At 42.9% G+C, this 17,340-nt stretch overlaps 1 protein-coding gene across 5 annotated transcripts in view; it reads left to right on the top strand.

Moving 5' to 3' along the window:
* Window positions 1–17,340, top strand: part of LOC115618954 (ankyrin repeat domain-containing protein 11-like) — a 150,513-nt gene that overhangs the window by 12,924 nt on the left and 120,249 nt on the right. For 4 of the 5 annotated variants that reach the window (XM_030510939.1, XM_030510943.1, XM_030510938.1 and 1 more), the window contains one exon: window positions 12,502–12,578. The gene's annotated coding sequence lies outside the window, so the exon portion shown is untranslated. Of the gene's footprint in view, window positions 1–11,068; window positions 11,093–12,501; window positions 12,579–17,340 lie in introns of those variants that run through there. The other variant, XM_030510940.1, reaches the window with a different exon arrangement.

Here is a 17,340-nt window from a genome sequence, read left to right as displayed (position 1 = left end):
AGTTAAGTGTTCAAGTATGTAATGGTGTAAGAAAATATGAGGAAGCAATTTTTTGAGCTGGTCTTGAGTTGGTATTTCCAATATCATAGGAACAGCCTCATATGGGATGAAGGCAGAGGTGTACAATGGCTCTTTAGCCTGTGGTTTAAGTCAAGAGGATGTCACTGTATTGGTAGAGCACAGCTGGGCACTCTACTTAACTTGCTTAAAACAAGCAAACAACCCCAACCCCACATGACCCTGTAGTCTGTCTATAAATGGGTGCACAGGATGGCTAACTTGAGGTTTTTTTGAGTCCTTCCCAGGTCTGGAGCAGCTGTCTCAGGAGCCTTTGAGGTGTGTTTTTCCCAAAGGTGTGGTCCTGAAGGGCTGCTCAATGAATTGCTCAGTATGAGTACAAACTAATGTAGTGGTGACTAAGTTATTTTTTTGTGGACTCCTTGAATAGTCCTTTACTTGATAATTGGGTTAAACATTTTGTAGCACGAGAAGAGTCGCTTTGGTGGCAGAAAGAGTATTTGACTCTTTCTGAAGCTTCACTTTGAGGATGTTTGAAGGTTCACTTATTTGCACTTGGGTTTGGTCTGACAGCTGAGATGTTACCTTATCAGAAGTAATGAAGAAGTGTTAATTGCAGATAAAACATTATAAAGACAAACTGTTTTGCTCCCTCCTTCTCTTGGGCACTGGGGTTGACTTTGAGCTGCTTTGTACCCTGTGCTGTGTTTTGAAGATGGCCTTGCATTCAGCTGCATTAATTGTGCTAGAGATGTGGAGGGGAGGAGTGCTTTCTAGCACAGCCTGGGCACACTTGCTGGTACCAGGAAAATGGTGCAAATTGAGATGAGATGTGGGGTGGTGGAGAGTTCAGAGGAGCTGCCTGTGTGCAGTCTCTGGGAGCGGGTGAATTGTTTCCTTCTACTCTGAACAGCCTCTTAATGAACTGCCCTCTCCAGGGTGCACAGAGATTAACCTCCCACGGTGAAATTCAACCTGGGAGACTTCCACCATATTGCTGCCCTCAAATGGTTGTATCTAAAAATACATTCCTGCTGCTGCACACCAGATCGGAGGCATGTTCATCTTTTCTCCTTTAAGAAGGAGACTTGTGTTGCTGTATAAACTACTGTGCACAGCAAAAATACGATTTACAGAATTACCGTTTTTCTTCCAACAGAAAAATGTGGTGGGGAAAAATTGTTCTGGTTGAAATTCCCTCTCTGACAACAATAGCAGCAATGGGGGGGGGGTGTGGGGTGTGTGTGCGCATGTGTATTTGAAAATGCTTAATGATAAGTTTTGGAGGAGCAAGCTCTCCCAAGCTGCCCAGGCTTCACCATGTGATTCCTTTTCACTGCTGTTTCTGCAGGAGACTAAAAAGCATTCTCACAACTGGCTGGCTGGATAGTTTTAACCACTTCTGTCCCTTCTGAGCACAACTATTTTGGAATGCTTTGTCTGTGTTGGGTCTCCTTTGTTCTACTCCATTCTCTCATTCAGCTGTGCTCATTTGGTTGTAATTTAGCACTTCTTTTTCATTGAGTGAGGAGGAATGAAAGCCTACCAGGCTAACAGCTATAAGCAGTACTTGTAGTTATTGTTACCTCTGTGTGTAATGATTCATTCTGGAGGCAGACAGCTTGCTGCCCTCAATACCTCATTGTAGTTCCAGACAAGTTCACATGATGTGCTTCAGCATTGCTGGCTTGCGATGCCTCCATTTGTTGCAAGGCTTTGTTTGTAGGTAACTGTGGAGACTGTTTTATGGCAGCAGTAGTAGCACAAGGGCTAGTTTAGGCACAGCATGGCTGGCTGTAGGTGAGTTTACTGCCTTGTGCTGAACACCTTGGTAGCTGATGTTCTCGCAGTGAGTTGTGACTTGAATTCTTGCTGTTTGTGCCACTGGGGAAACCGAGCGAGGTGTCTGAGGGCTGGCATAGAAAATGACTCTCAGCAAACATTGCCTAAGTATGTGGAGCTTTGGTCTCAGCTCTTGCTGTTTTCTGTTTGTTCCTAAGAGACACAGTTTTTAGCTCAAGCTATTTAAGATTCCAAGTGTGTTTTCCTCCTTTCTTGTTTGGCTTACCTTGACTCATTTTGATACAGGAGCTCACCTGCTGCATCTGCTGGACTTTTATCTGCTGTGCCTGTCTGTGGCTTTCCCAAGGCCTGCTGATGATGCTTGTTGGCAACAGGGTTCAGTCACAAGCTACTTAGACAACCTAAACCATTTGTAAGGAAACCTTCTTTGAAATATGGATGGCATTAGAGGGACTCGGCCTTAAAATTAGAAACTGTTTATGATGTGTAGTTGTAGTCATTTACCTTGAACCATAATTATCTTATTTCCTGAGTTAAAAATGTCACGTCAGCTTGCTGAAGCAAGATTTGATGACAAAGGAATTTTTTAGTCACCAGCAGAGCAAGGAGCACTTCAAATGGGTGTCTAAATATGATTTTATAACCTGAAGTATGGCACACTCAGGGTTTTTAAATTGGCTCTGGAGCTTGCATGGGCTTAAGGGTAGGCCATTTGGCTGGGGATCAAGGGACTGGGTTTAATCCTGACCCTCTGTCCTTTTGTCCTCTGACTGTTTTCTTGCCACCCTCTGTGCTGTTTGTTTGGATGGTGATGTGTTTGAAGGGAGGGATATGCCCTTTCCCTAGGTGCTTGTAGGCTTTCCCCGGGGTGTGGTTTCACAGTGTGGCTGGTGCCAGTTCACTGCTGTGGCAGGGGGTTGAGGCTCCCCTTCAGCCTCCTGGGGTGCAGGAGCCACTTCAAGCCCCTTCTGAGGTGGGAGGCCAGTAGGCAGAGGGAGGTGAGTGGGTTTTCCGCTGGGTTGGCAGGTGAAACCAATCTATGGACAAACTCCAGAAGCTGCCCAAGGGAGATGCTGGGGATCCAGCAACTGAGCCAGGCACAGAGACTTCCCTGCTCCACTCTGCAGTAACTTTCCCCGCAGCCCTCAAGCCCCTCCGGAGGAGCTGGGGCACCACTAATGGACACAGACATTTTACTTCCTTGTTCTATTATTTAGCAATGCTCTCTGGCATATCTGTGTGGCTGAGGTGGCCTTGTGCCCTCCTTGTACTGCTCTCCAGCCATGCTTTCTGTAGCTGTGATGTGGCAGCAGCAACCCGCTGCTTCAGCGTTGGTACCCAGTGCTGCCAGGATGTTCATTCTTCAAGAGAATGGAGAACGGGAGGGGAGCAACTTCTTTAATGATGGCAACTGCTACTTAAACCTGCTCAGGGCTTATAATAGAAGGGAAGAAAAAATCAGTGGAAGCTGTAGGTGCTTTAAAGAACCTTTTTTATTCTGACCTTAACTTGCCAAGACCTAGACAATAGGGGAGAGGTGCTATGTATAAATCAAGGAGGCATGTTCTTTACAGTTTCTCCTATGTAATTTGAGGTGATTGTAAGACACTTGTCATAACTCTGGAAACTGAAGTCTTGAGCACATTTTAACAATTGCCTTTTTCACATTGCTTTCTGGAGACCTCCTGGGTCATCAAGCTAGGTCTGCTGCTGTGGCAAGCAATGGTGTCATCTCCTTGTAATGCTGTACATATCTGGTTGTGAGCCTTTGAGTGAGACCTGCATATTCTTAAGAACAGAAACCCATATATGAGTTGAAGTGTCTGGTTGTAATGTTCATGGGACTGTAGTGGTAGGACAAGGGGTAATGGGTTCAAACTTAAACAGGGGAAGTTTAGATTAGATATAAGGAGGAAGTTCTTTACAGTGAGGGTGGTGAAGCACTGGAATGGGTTGCCCAGGGAGGTTGTGGATGCTCCATCCCTGGTGGTGTTCAAGGCCAGGTTGGACAGAGCCTTGGGCCACGTGGTTTAGTGCGAGGTGTCCCTGCCCATGGCAGGGGGGTTGGAACTAGATGATCTTAAGGTCCTTTCTGACCCTTATGATTCTATGATTCTATGTGATGACAGAATTTTCTTGGTGGAGGAGGTTGTACACCTCTGCTTGGAGTGGGTGATGGTGCACTCCTTAGGTAAGTTTGGTGTGGTTTTCCTCTTGGAGAGAGACTGTGTATGTTCTTGGAGGCTGAATGGTGACTTTCTTGACTCCTCCTTGGCTAATTAGCATGTTTTAAAATGGGATGCTTGCATCCTTTTCAGAAATCAGCTTTTAGAAGGGAAATAGTTCAGTTATTAATAGTAACCTGGATCCAATTTGCCACTGAATTGCATGGTTGCAAATGTCTGAGACTGTAAAGGTGACAAATGTCTGTCACTTTTTTAATTCCCAAGAATGGTCTGTATTTTCTCAATGTGTTAAAATTGAGCATGGAGTAAGAAATTGTGGACTCAGTTTCTAAGTGGTCCTCTTCTAGTCTAGTAGCATTGTTAACCCTCCTTCCTTCCCTGAGAAGAACCTACGAAGGGAATTTGAGTGGAATGGATTAGTAAAGGGCTCTTAGCAAAGTTACAGGGAAGGTATTAAGTCTGATGATGGGAAGTATGTCTTTGTCCCACTTCAGACTTGTATTGAGGAGAAGATACCTGAAATATGACAGCAGCTATGATCTAACTTTAAATTACTGGTTTAATTCCAGAGTACATTGTTCTGGCCTTCACTGGGTTGTTGAAGGCCAGCATCTTGGAGCTTAACTAGGGCAAGTTGAAGCTTCAGTATTTTTTTAGCTTGGCTTCGTTCTGCTCAGCATGGTGGGGTTTTTGAGCTCTCAAATATAGGCAGCACTGTTGTTTATCTCTGAAATTTACCTTTGAGTGTCCCTTTTGTTATCATGCATCTTTTAGATCTCACATGGTAGAAATTCCCCTGGGTCACTGGGGGTAAATTTTGTTTTTAAGTTTCTAGGATGGCTCTGCCAAATGTAAGCTGGAAAACCGGCAGCTGAATTTCTTTGCCAGATGAAGCTGTTGGGATTCTTTTACAGGTTCCTGTGGACAGGAATTGAGGAATCTTTTGGCTGTATTTTTGTTAAAAACTTAAATCCTGTAGCTTTTGAATATACACTAAGTTTTCTAATACTTGATTGATTTATTTTAGTTTTCCCATAAACCTTTCTAATTGCCAGCATCTGGAAATATTACTGCTCATGCTGTTGACTCTGGTGGGGCTAGTTTTCCTTTAGTGCTACTTGTTTGTGCACTCAAGAGTATTTGTTGTCTTTGTCTCCTACCTTTTCCTTGAACTTTCCCATGCGTTGGTTTCTGTGTTGACCTGGAAGTCTTTTCCTGGATAATGCTTTCTAAAATGTTTGATTTTCAGCAATGTTATGCCCTTCCTTTTATATGTCTACATGTGTGCTGCTGTACTTGAGCTTTAACATCAGCAGTATTCCTACTGCCTTTGTATTGTCTGCCTATGGAATAATTGAGTTGGAAATGGACTCCTTTTCAGATGGGGCTCAGAAAATGTTTAGGATATGGAGGTTACAATTTCTTCCCATTTTCATGTGAACTCGGAATACTCATGGAACAGTTCCGCTTTGAATATCCCTGCCATTGTGCATCCTGTGTCTCTTCCACATGGTTTACGAATTAACAGCTTACCATATACTAAAATAAACAGCTTGAGGCTTCTGTACATCTTGCCGTTGAATTTTATGGCTGGCTAGCTAACCAGTTCAGGTTATATGAAAGCAGATATGATGCTGCTGTTCTGTGCTGATGGTTTTCTTGGAAACATGTTCTCGCAGGCTTAATGTGTATATTAATTTTTGCTGTGTACCAGTAATAATGATGTGTTCTTCCAAAGCCAGGCAGTGGATCTTTGCTTTGCACGTGCAGATCATTTAATAAAGAAATGAGCCTGATTATGCATCTTTTTGGAAGAGATTCAACCAGGACCCAGCAGTCTTGGGTAATTACATTTCATATTGGAGCTCTAAAAAAGAAAAATGGTAAGGTTCTGGAGGATTATTTGCAAGCATTGGGGCTAACAAACAAGGATGCCCGTAGCGCTCTAGGCTGCTGAAGTGACAGTGCATAACCATTTTCTTGTTGCCATTCATCATAGAGATGGCCACTTGATGGAAGTTAATGCTGTTATAAGGCAAGTGTTGCTCATATAGTTAAGACTTCTTTATCCATTTGCTGATAAGAGTGCATCATCTTTAAGGTATTTAACTTTTTTTTTTTTTTTTTTTTTTTTAAGTAAGGGAGATTTTAACTTAGATTAAATTGTAGCCTGGAAAAGTGTGTCCTCTAGACTGGCAGAGCAAGGCTTGTCTCTGCTTGCTAGTACAGAAGGGCAAGCTGTAGCCTTGAGCTTTGGCCCAAGGTTGGTTAAGGAAATTGCAGGAGCTATATTTTGACTTGATACTTTCCACTCATCAGAGAAGCCACAGAAGGGTGGTAAAGGGTGAAGGAGGAGAGATGGGGCAACATGCTTGTGTATGTCTAGAACTCTTAATTGTGTGCGCAGAATCAAAATCTAGTTCAGTGGAAACTGTTCAGGCTTGCTTTGCTCTTCTGCCACATCACACTAAGAAAAAATGAGTTACTTCAGTGATTTAAGCTTTCAAATTGTGCTGGGAGCTGGGACTCTTCTGACAGTCCCAGTTTTTTTACCCTGCCAAGTACCTTTCAGGCTGCTTTCATACCTCTTTCCAGGAGAAATGCTAGGTAATTTTAGAGGTTAGCAATTTCAAGATATTCTTGAGGGTAGAGAAGTTTAAATGTCTGGTATGAAGGAACCAGATAACCAGTAATAAAGTTGGCATGTCTGGTAATTTCAGAGTTTATCACTCAGCTGCCTGTTGTGTGTTTGCAAGGGTTAAACTCAATGAATAATTAGGTTTGTTGTTTGTTTGTTTTGTTTGTTGTTTTGGTGTGTGGGTGTGTTGCTGTGTGGGTTTGTGTGGGTTTTTTTTGTGTTTTTTTTTTAATGCAGTTCAAGCACAGTATAAAAGTGTTTAACTACTTGTTTTGAGCTACTGAAATTTTATTTGAGCTTCTCAAGTCTCTTTTCTACAAAAGGAGACATAGAAACTCACTGTACACAAGCGCCGTTCCCATTCTCCTTGCAAGAGGTTGTGTGGAGTATTAGTAAAGTAGACAACAATGGTATGCAGTAATCCCTCAGGGTCAGCCCAGATGACCAGGTGATGGAAGCTAAGTCTGATTGTTGTATCCGTGTGTAAATGCTGTAACTGTCATTCGAATTGAAAAAAACGCAAATCTTGAGGAATATCTGGAACACATTGAAACTAGTTACTTGATTTCACAGATCCTGGTTTGTTTTCATTCGCTAGCAGTCTCTAAACAGCTTAGTCCTGAATTTAGACAACCGTCAACCTTCAGTTTCTTGTGGACTGTGTTGTCCATGTTGGACTTTTAATCAAAACGCTTCAAGGACTATTTGGTTCCACAGGAATCGCATCTATCCCTTCCTTCATGCTTGTTTCAGTGGGATAAATTGAGCCTTAGGCTCTTCAGCCCACACATAAGTATCTTGATCTGTGTTTTTTGGGGACAGTATCAGGTTATTTTGTATTTTTATCAAGTGGCAAAGATGATAGGAGCTTTAAAAAAATGTAGATCTCAGCATACACATCTTCAGGGCAAAATAAAGGAACTTTGAGACTACAAATATATTACCTACTTAGTTTCTGAATGCTATCAAATTAAATTTTACTTGATGCTGCAGTTTTGTCACAATGAAACATACTGAAAGGGTTTTTCCTCCCTTTTTAACACTAATGGAATTCTCTTTATGCTTTGGTCTTTTGCTGCAGTAATCAGTACTGGATGAGCATAGTTGGCTGTCGTGTTGCTGCAGAAATACTTGCTGCTTTGTGAATTCTAGTGAAAGGCAATTTCTGTGGCTCACACCACTACTGGAAATTTCTTTTTGGAGTGTAGGAGCAGCTGCATGCGTGAGCGAGTGTGACTCCAGTCCCCACTGAACAGAACAGTTAGCTCAGTATGTGTGTATTTGGAGATGGTTGGTCTGTATGCTACTGATAGGATGCAGGGCATTTCAGTTAAAGGCATGTTATTTATCTCATTTCTGTGTATTTCTTGGAAACAACTTTCTCCCTCACCCTTGAGATCTCCAATGCAATACCTCTCCTTTTTCCTCCTCTTTCTAAATAGTCCTGAGCTGTGTAGAGTGGTCTGGGTGTGCTCTTGAGTGACACTGCCACAAATCTGATGATCTTTATTTTCCTTGAGAGGCCAAGGGAAAACTTCTGTTGCTGTGCTGGGCAGGACTGTTTATGGCTTTCAATGGGGTGTGAGGAAAACCCATGGGAAGAAGCAGAGGTGGTCAGTTCTGCACTGTTTCTGTGACACTTCGGTTTCTTCTTTATGAGACCCTCCCTGCAGTCCTGCGTCCAGCTCTTGGGGCCCCTCAACGCAAGAGGGATGTGGATCTGTTGGAGTGAGTCCAGAGGAGGCCACAAAGATGCCCTGAGGGCTGGAGCACCTCTGCTCTGGAGACAGGCTGAGAGAGCTGGGCTGGTTCAGCCTGGAGAAGAGAAGCTGCATGGAGACCTCAGAGCGGCTTCCAGTGCCTAAAGGGGCTGACAAGAAAGCTGGAGAGGGGCTTTTGACAAGTGTCTGTAGGGACAGGACAATGGGGAATGGCTTTAAGCTGGCAGAGGGGAGATTGAGATGAGACATTAGGCAGTTCTTCCCTGTGAGGGTGGTGAGGCGCTGGCACAGGGTGCCCAGAGAAGCTGTGGCTGCCCCATCCCTGGAAGTGTTCAAGGCCAGGTTGGACAGGGCTTGGAGCAACCTGGTCTAGTGGAAGGTGTCCCTGCCCATGGCAGGGGGTTGGCACTAGATGGTCTTTAGGGCCCCTTCCAACCCAAACCACCCTAGGATTCTGTGATTCCCCAATCTCCAACACTTGTCATTTGGATTTGACTTGGGTGCTGTAACCAGGCAGGAATAGAATCCCTGTTGTTGCAGAAGCTACCTACAGATATTCCTGGAAGACGCATAGTTGATAAGAAGTATGTGGTGTGAGAAATGGTCTCTCGATAAAAACTTTTTTTTTGTAAAAGCTCAGGGTAGACACAGCAGTGAATCATAGAATGGTTTGGGTTAGAAAGGACCTTAAGATCATCTAGTTCCAACCCCCCTGCCATGGGCAGAGATGCAGCTATTTATTAATGTTTTTGCAAAAACGGGTGTCCTAGCAAGTAGGCACACCCAGCAAAAGCAGAACTTTGATTTATATTTCCTATCCCGTCTGCAGGTTCTCTCCCTTGTTTCCCCATTGGTTGGGTACTCCAAGGTTTACAGCCTATCTGACATGTATAATCTACATGCCAACTGTCCCGCCTCTGGTTACATCTCCCCTTCCTCTTATTTATTTATCTCCTTTTATGGTTCGATTTCATAACTCTCTGGCAGACATGTGGTACCCCAACTTACTGTTTAACTACAGAAGCAGTTTGCACTGGCTTAGTTTCATAGGTTGTACAAAGATAGCATTCTTTTTAACCACAGAGTGTGTCTGTCACCCAAAGATGATATTGTCTTTAACCACAGAGTGTCTTTCTAAGTTATGATATCTCAAACTCTTTGTTTCCTTCCCTTAGTAACTTGGTCCCAGCCCCAGTATTGAAAAATCTTAATATTGCAAAGCCTTAATATTGATCTTAAAGCTCTAATATTGTAAAGCCTTAATATTGCAAATCCCCATCCCCAATTTTGCAAAACCAACACTGTTTCTCTTGCATGTGGGGTTTGTAGTGCTGTCTGCTTACGGATTCTCCCCACACCCTCAGTTTTCTTGGATTCTGGAATTGTAATGTGATTTTAGAGTTTGTGAGAAAAAGTATTTGTCACTATTTCAGCAGGGTGAAAGATTAGTGTTTGTATTCCGGGTGTTGTTTAAGGCCATGCAGGCAGTCTCACCACATTGTTCTGAACATGCCTATGGAGTGCACTGGAAAACATTCCTAGGTTTCCCCTCCCTCTATGTTGTACTCATACCTCCTTGAGCTCTGTATCTGAGGTAATGGAGTTTATCTGAACATGTAAGCTCATTGGTGTCTCGCTGTTCCCTGGTATACATTTTCACTGAAGCCCTCAAGAGAGATGCCTCATTAAAACTGTCTCTTCCTGAAATTAGAGGGAAGCAGATGACTGCTGTGGAAAAAGGCTATCCTACTCCCAAGAGGATTTCCTCCCCTTCCCCCATTCAGAAGTTGGTCTAAGCCAGAATCTAAATCTCATACTGATATCCCATTACACTTCTTATTTCTGGAGCACCATAGAATCTGAATTGATGCAAGTCTGTAAATCAAAATACTTCTTTTTGCTTCAAAGAAGCAGTAAGAAAACCTGTGCGTGCTTGTGGGAGGACTGGCCTTCCCATGGCTTGAAATGAGACTTCAGCACACGGCTTCTTTCCTGCTCCCTGTAAAATGGGGATTGAAGTAGAACCCTTTCTGCGTTTGTTTGGTCAAATGGAGAAATATCTAGATGTGTAAAATTGTTGGATCTTGAATGCATTTTTCACAGAGACCCTTCTAAGTGACTCTACATCAGAAGCGCTCTGGTTTTGTTCTTTTCATTGCTGACATCAGCCTCTGAAGCCAGCTCCTGCCTTGCTACTGGAACTAGTCAGTGTTCCCAGTCATCATTCCCCTGCTAGATCATGGCTGCCTGCCCCAGCTGCTTAGATGGAAATAGTCTGTAGTTAATCTTAATGCAAGCATACCTTTTTTTTTTTTCAGGTCAGTTTGAATTATTTAATTCCCTGGTGGTGTTTGGTTCTGGTGGTGTTTGGTTTTGTTTTTTTCAATGAATGCTGGAAAAGTTGCACTGTGTGCTCTAAATCTACAGTTTACTGATCTCTGTGGGAGTGCAGCAAGAGGAACCAGTAACTAATCAGTGGTGAACTGCTGAGGATGATGTGGTCAGTGTGAAAGAACAGAACGATGCTGGTGGGAAAACTTAGAAGTTGAAAGACTGAGCTTGTTTTAAACCAGAATCTGGTCACCATGAACAATTAATTATTTAGTATTTATACTACTGTTTCAATGCAAAGGAAGACAATGTCTGCTGGTTTGCATTGCAAATGGCTTTCTCTGTAGCTGCAGTTAGCTTGGCACATATGAGCGCCTTGTCCAGCAGTTTGTCTTGTAAGTTCACAGAAGGGAAAACAAGGATAGAAATATTAGTTTGCGAACTGATACGTTTTCATCAGACTTAAAGCTAAGAAAATTGGATGGATGTGTCTAACATTATTAATTATAACTTAGGCTTTTGGAAGCAGGTAGTTTTAAATTGAAATGTTGGATTCTGCACAGCAGGAACACTGTGTGAGTGATGGAATACACACATGATGCCCATGATCTGTGCATTGGGCATCTTCTGCTGCACTATTTGCTGTACTTGATAAATAATTTGATAAGTTTCATAAAAAATGATACACTGATAGTTGTGGATGTTCCTTGGCTCATATGTGGTCACTATTTCAGTGTTACAATACTTAATGTATATCTTGCACATGAGCTAAGTAATGAATAAAATTGCTATGTGTAGGCCAGGAAGCAGATAGAAATCTTCAAAACTGTGTGTCAGTATGTCATGGGACAGGATTTCTGTAGACTCTTTGATAATTTTGTGCACAGTTGATCTCGGTCACTACTGTCAACAGGCAGCACTACTGATTTTCAAAATAATGTAGTTGGAAGTTCAGCTTTTTTTTTTCCCTCCAGTTTATCTTTTGGTGCAGTCGAGGTGGATAGGTCCAATTAGAGTTTTATAATGGAGGAGAGTATAAAAGGAGCAGGGGAATCATGCTGAAAAAGGTGCTGTGCAGGTATCATTGTCATACTCTGTAGGGCTGCAGTTCCCCAGGGGATCCTTCAGTGCCCCAGGAGTTGCTCACTTGCCTTGGAAAAAAACATGAGGTAGCTCTCATTTGAACTAGATGAGCTTTAAGGTCCCTTCCAACCCAAACCATTCTATAACTCTATGGCTCTGTGATCATGGGCATAAAAAATCTGGAATAAGGCAGTGTTTTACATGTGGCTCTGCCCAAACTCTGGTCTTCCACATTGCAGACCCTCAAAGGTCTGAACTGCAAAGTTCAGGCTTGCCCTTGCTCATATGACTTGTACAGGCTCCTACTGAGCTGTGCTGTCCAAAAATTGTACCCCCTGTGCCAGTCACCTGTGACTGCTTGGCCCCATGCAGCTGTGGTGAAGAGTTCAGGGAAAACCCAGGTTTTGGGCTTGGAATCAGCTGCCAACCCTTTCATGTACCAGTTAATGAATGCAATTCCCCTTTGCTTTAGGTGCTGAGAGCTCCTGCTGGTTCCTGCCCAGTGTTGGAAATTTCAGTTTGGGAATTTGTAGCTGGAAAAACATCCTTGAAAGGTGCAGCAAGAGCTGATGTTCTGTTTGTGCAGACTCATCAGGAAGTTTATTTCTGGATTAGGCAAGGATTTGGATTTATTAGCCCTTCATGTACTTGAATATAGCATACTTGTTGCAAATAAAATTGTGTTTTAATTTTCTAATGAACTACTTCCTGTATTTTTCAGATTACACAGCATTTTTGGGACACATCTCTGGATTTTAATGTATTTCCTGCTAATGACAGCTTTCAACTATGGAATCGGTAAATATTTACTTGGCTTCTGTTCCAGTTTTTGCTTTTAGTATCTAACAAGTGCTTGTGTCCATGGTGTGTTGGGTATGGTGGTTTTAATTTATCTTTATTTTCTGAAATCTGAAGGTAAAAATTGTAAACTTCCATGGATTAACTTAAAGGTACTAACCAAGAATATATTAGGAAATGTCTTTAGTTCTAAGATGCCTTTTCACTTTTATATCATTTCAAATGTAGCAAGTTTTTCCCTGACTTCACTGAAAGCAAAAGTTACTTTTCCTGCAGGGGCAGTTCCAGCACTGGTTTGTTCAGCAGACTGTGCAGTTGTTGGTGCTGTTGATTGCTGAGTATTAAATATTCTCCTACCTCTAGTATGTCATGGTCCACTTTCAAAATGTCTTTTTAAAAAAGAAAAGTCTATTAAAAAGTGCCAGTTTTGCAATGTTATGTCTACCTTGTGATTAGTGTAATTGAAACAGATGACACCTATGTTTCATTTTGGGCAGAGAAACCTCCCAATATGCTGAGACTACAGTTTGATTCATTGTTAGGATTCAACTCTCTGGTAGCATTAGCAGATGTAGAAATAATAGGCTACCTTAGAGTGGAATTTAGGGGGGGAAAGAAGAGATTTTTTTTTTTTTTTTTTTTTTTTTGACTCAGTAATTTGAGAGGGATCGATGCTGTCCTCTAGAAAATGGAATGGCACAGTTATAGCTGGTAGGAAGGAGTTTGTTCTTGCTGGTTTTCTCTGCAGTACTGGTGGCTTGGTGTGTACAAGCTGGATAAAAGCTGTTTGCTGCTGTCAGTGAGCTCAGCTTTGCAGTGTGTTGTGGCAGTGGTATGGAGGGGAAGCTCTGTGTGAGTTCAAGGTCATCCTCAGTGTACCCAGGAATGCTACAGTGAAGGCTCTTGGTGGATAACCTACAGTGTGTTGCTTTTGCTGTGGGGCTCTACTTGGCTGACCTCTTAGGTTATGCTGCAGCGGGATTATTTGTGTTGAAGTTGTCGTTATGATAAAGGCCATCATTGAAGGAGAGTTACTCTATGTAGAAATACAGGTCTGTTCTATCAGGTGGCTTTGTAAGCTGGTAGGTTTCTTTTGTCCTGGATTTGGGGGGGGAGGGAATAATTGTATTTAGTTTGTCTATAATAATTCCAAGATATTCAAATGGAGACAAGATGTTATTTCAGTTTCCTTCAGTAAATATTAATAGCAGTAGAAGCCTTTCACAGTGAAGCAAACCAGGCTAGGCATCAGTAACTCTCCCCTGCTGCAGCTAAGTAATTAAAGTGTATCAAGTGTGGGACCTTTTGCTGTAGTGTGCAGTAACTCTTTTCTTAATGGCTGCTCTGCAGTCCCCTGGAAAACCCATCTGAATCCAAGCATCAATTATAACCCAGGTTGGTCACTACCTATTACATTTCATAGTCTGGTACAAAGGTTTTTCACTCTTGAGTTTTGAAGTAAATGGTGGTTTTTTTGAATGCAAACTATGCTTCTCTGACTTCTGAAACAAACAAACAAAAAAAGTTATTTTGCTGTGTGGGTTTTATAAGCCCTTGGTGATGATAGTTGAGTGACCTTTTCCAGTAAAATAAGGTTTTATCTGCTTCTCTGCAGACTATTGCATTGCTTAAAATGCAGCTTGGTCTTGGGGGTCTCATCATAGAACTGGTTAGGTTAGAAAAGACCTTTGGGCTTATCAAGTCCTGATCCCTCTGTGGAGCTTTCCTACCCTCTATCAGATCAACACCACAGCTCAGCTCCATTCTTGGGCTACTGCAGTATGGAGATGTTGGGGAGAAGAGAACAAGGGGAGGAGATCAGAATTCTCCAGTGTTGGCTGAAAAAAATACCTGAATCTGCCATGTTCTGAAGCCGTAGAGGTGAATTCCTAGGCTTTGTGTTGGTGCAGAGGCTCTGGTATATGTGGTCCCTGCAGTTTCCCACAGGAGCACCTGCAGATTGTGCCATCCTCTGAGCAGCCCAAGGCTTGAACAGAATTAATGTCTGGCCCAGGCTTGAGTTAAAACCTCTCATCCTAAACCACAGACATTCTAAAAGCAGGTTGTTGTCGTTTTTGTTCACTCCTTATCCTATGCCTGGCTAAAGCCTTGGGGTGCTTTGGTACTTGTGTGCCAAACTAGCTGAGAGACAATGTGCCACCTCTATCTTGTTTGAGGAGAAGGTGGTGTATTATGAAAGTGCTTGGCTTCTGCCACTCATCTGTTCGTGACCATGAGAATGAGGTTGCCTTTGCTATAAACCTGTGAGTGAAAATGCACTGGGGCACAAACCTGGTTGGTTTGGGGTTTTTCTTCCCTGGTCAAGCAACTTGTGCATGCCAGCATGTAACTTGCTGTAAAGGATGCTGCAGGGATTCCCCACTGGAATGGGTAATGAGGAGCGATCTTCAGGACCAGGCTTACCTTTGTAGTAAGATCCTGCAATGTTTGCTCTATTCTGATGGTACTGTTCTGCACTTCATAGCTTGGCTAATGGAAATAAAGCTTTAGTGCTGGAAAGGGACTTTGAGGGCATCTGCTGTGCTGTTTCCTTTGGTTGCAAACCTGATGCAGAGTGTTTCTGTCCCTGGGAGGTCATTTGTTCCCATCACATATGCCATGCTGCTGTCTGTGATGGTGTGCTGTTAACCTGATCACCAAGATATTCTGTGGTTAAATAAAATATTTATATTTAGAGATTTGCGTGGATTGTTTCTGGTGTGATCTGCAGAAGTAGCTGCATTGGTGCAGCCAGAGGACCAGGAATGCTGTGGTAGGTCATAGGGAGCAGGGGGGCTGTTCCACTGTAGGAAGCATTACAAAAGTCAGACTTCCATTTTGGTAGGTGGCTCCTTTATTGTGAATTATGGGGGTTTCTACAACCATTGCTACTCTCAGTTCTCTGAGAGAGACTTGTGTTCTTTTGGGGTGTTGCATGTCATTGTCCCTGTTTTCCCCCCCCTCTGCTTTCTGTAGTAATAACAGGAAAGGTCCTATGTAAATGGATAGAGGAAAAGGGAGTTGAGTTGAAATGCTGGCTCTCATGCTGCAACGACTAGGACAGGTATTTTCTCACTAAACTGTCTGAATGGTTTGATCAAAACAAGCTGGGTTCATCATGGTAGTTCCTTCTTGCTTGTCAGCAAGAAATGGCTGTATTGCACTGAGCTTGTTCTGGGGTTTGGTGGCTGCTTGGCAGCACCAGAGCCGACATCTGGTGTGATTCATGCTTTCCCCACATCTTCATTAGGGAAGCAGAGGGGTCAAGGCTTTCTCCAAGCAACAGAGAGATTGCAGCGGCTTTTGATGGTGGTTTTGGCACTGGTATTTTACAGAGTTCATAATGAATATGTAGGTGTAAGATTTAAAGAATGAATAAGGTAGTGCTGCTAAACAGAATTGCTTTTCAGAGCTGCAGCTGTACCTTGTTTTGACCTCCTGAGAAGGATGCAATTGTAAAGCTGAGGCCTGTTGTGGAAAAGCAATTAAAATACATGCTTCCAGGATTGAATTGTCCTCTGAAAGTCAGATGCTGCAATAATGGTAGCATTGCTTAGGTGGAACGTGACTTCACTTAACTGCTCAGTGTTTTTCTATTAATGTTCTTAGATGTGTTCATATATGGTTTTCAATTTTTACTGCTTTGGGGGAAATAGAGCTTAGTATTCCACAGGGAAGATATTTCTTTGCATAGAAGTGGTGTTCTGAGTTTTCTGGCTTTTTTCCACATGTTTCAGCTCTTATCCCTTCCAAATTAGAGGGGTTTGAAGGTAATACGAGAAGAGCAGTGTATGTTTTTTTTTTTTTTTTCTTTAGCATGTTGGTCACAGCCGAGCAGAGGTTTTCCTGTGGTGCTGGGGTATGGTATGGAAGTGTTGGCTTTTTGGGGCAAGAAGTGGATATGTTAGGAAGCAGGGCCTGGAGAGGGGAGGGGAAGCCACGTGCAAGTGGAACTAATAATCTCATGTAACATTAAAGTGGAGCTGTGTGGCTTGTGGGTTTGACTGACTTCTGCTGTGGTCCTCATCCCACCCTGAAATGGTGGAGCCCTTTCTCTCAGGGAAAAATCAGGTTTTGGAAGTGCTGTAGAGCAGTTGGGTGGCTCTTCAGGTGCAGGTTTGGCCAGGGTGTTTCAGATGAGGCTGTTTGGATTAGCGCTGGTGCATGGCTCAGCCTGGGAAAGGCAGTAGTTGGGGTGGGTGGGAGATGGGTTGGTGGAGGGCATTTCCTACCTAGTGGTCTCCTATGTTGTTGTACCTGTGTGTATGCAAGGTGGGTTTCCACAGCCCTTACAAGTGGTCACCTTTTCCGCTTGTCCATTTCTTGCTCTGTAATGGACAGCACCAGAGTTCTATAAGTTTAATTTTTAAAGCTGTATCTTCACTATAAGTGAAGAGGTTGCTCTACTGTGAGCCTAGATTTCTTTATGGGTCAGACAGGGCTTGAGTTTTTGGACACAAACCCCTGCTGAGGCCTTCTGTAAAGAGCTTTAAAATCCTTCCCCTGTCCCACTGAAAAGGCTAGATTCTCAGATGTAATCTCAGCATAAGCATTTGAGTGTTTGAATTGCTGCTTTTACAGTTCTCTGTTTTCTAAGAATGTGTTAGATTGCTAATGTTGTTCACATGCCACTTTTGGCAGGTGCCACCTGCATGCCCTCAATTTGAATGTACTTTTCAGGAGAAGTGGAGGTAGGGAGGCTCCTTAAGGTCCTTTCCAACCCTTACTATTCTATGATTCTATGTCAGATGTTGGAGAGTGG

This window comes from Strigops habroptila, chromosome W (genome assembly GCF_004027225.2).
Source record: "Strigops habroptila isolate Jane chromosome W, bStrHab1.2.pri, whole genome shotgun sequence".
NCBI classification, from domain to species: domain Eukaryota; kingdom Metazoa; phylum Chordata; class Aves; order Psittaciformes; family Psittacidae; genus Strigops; species Strigops habroptila.
The sequence above is the reverse complement of the archived record's forward strand: the minus strand, read 5'-3'. Positions and strand labels throughout refer to the sequence as shown.